The sequence below is a fragment of the Bison bison genome, unplaced genomic scaffold, assembly GCF_000754665.1.
Source record: "Bison bison bison isolate TAMUID 2011002044 unplaced genomic scaffold, Bison_UMD1.0 scf7180017864322, whole genome shotgun sequence".
Lineage (NCBI taxonomy): Eukaryota > Metazoa > Chordata > Mammalia > Artiodactyla > Bovidae > Bison > Bison bison.
In genome coordinates this window covers 1,071,009-1,072,297 of record NW_011494894.1, presented here as the reverse complement: position 1 = coordinate 1,072,297, position 1,289 = coordinate 1,071,009, and positions in this window count along the sequence as shown.

Below are 1,289 nucleotides of genomic sequence, written 5' to 3'. Positions count from 1 at the left end.
GTTAAGTGGGCCTTAGAAAGCATCACTACGAACAAAGCTAGTGGAGGTAATGGAATTCCAGCTGAGCTATTTCAAATCCTAAAAGATGATGCTGTGAAAGTGCCGCACTCAATATGCCAGCAAATTTGGAAAACTCAGCAGTGGCCACAGGACTGGAAAAGGTCAGTTTTCATTCCAATCCCAAAGAAAGGCAATGCCAAAGAATGCTCAAAATACCACACAATTGCACTCATCTCACATGCTAGCAAAGTAATGCTCAAAATTCTCCAAGCTAATCTTCAACAGTATGTGAATCAAGAACTTCCAGATGTTCAAGCTGGATTTAGAAAAGGCAGAGGAACCAGAGATCAAATTGCCAACATCCATTGGAGCATAGAAAAAGCAAGAGAATTCCAGAAAAATATCTACTTCTGCTTTATTGACTATGCCAAAGCCTTTGACTATGTGGATCACAACAAACTGTGGAAAATTCTTCAAGAGATGGGAATATCAGACCACCTTACCTGCCTCCTGAGAAATCTGTATGCAAGTCAAGAAGTAACAGTTAGAACCAGACGTGGAACAACGGACTGGTTCCAAATTGGGAAAGGAGTACATCAAGGCTGTATATTGTCACCCTGCTTATTTAACTTACATGCAGAGTACATCATGAGGAATGCTGTGCTGGATGAAGCACAAACTGGAATCAAGATTGCCAGGAGAATTATCAACAACTTCAGATATGCAGATGCTGCTGCTGCTGCTAAGTCACTTCAGTCGTGTCCGACTCTGTGCGACCCCATAGACAGTAGCCCACTAGGCTCCCCCGTCCCTGGGATTCTCCAGGCAAGAGCACTGGAGTGGGTTGCCATTTCCTTCTCCAATGCATGAAAGTGAAAAGTGAAAGTGAAGTTGCTCAGTCGTGTCCAACTCTGTGCAACCCCATGGACTGCCGCCTACCAGGCTCCTCTGCCCATGGGATTTTCCAGGCAAGAGTACTGGAGTGGGTTGCCATTGATATGCAGATGACACAACCCTTCCAGCAGAAAGTGAAGAGGACTAAAGAGCTTCTTGATGAACGTGAAAGAGGAGAGTGAAAAAGCTGGCTTAAAACTCAACATTCAGAAAACTAAGATCATGGCAGCCAGTCCCATCACTTCATGGCAAAAAATGGGGAAACAGTGGAAACAGTGACAGACTTTATTTTCTTGGGCTCCAAAATCACTGCAGAGGGGGACTGCAGCCATGAAATTAAAAGATGCTTGCTCCTTGGAAGAAAATCTATGACAAACCTAGACAGCGTATTAAAA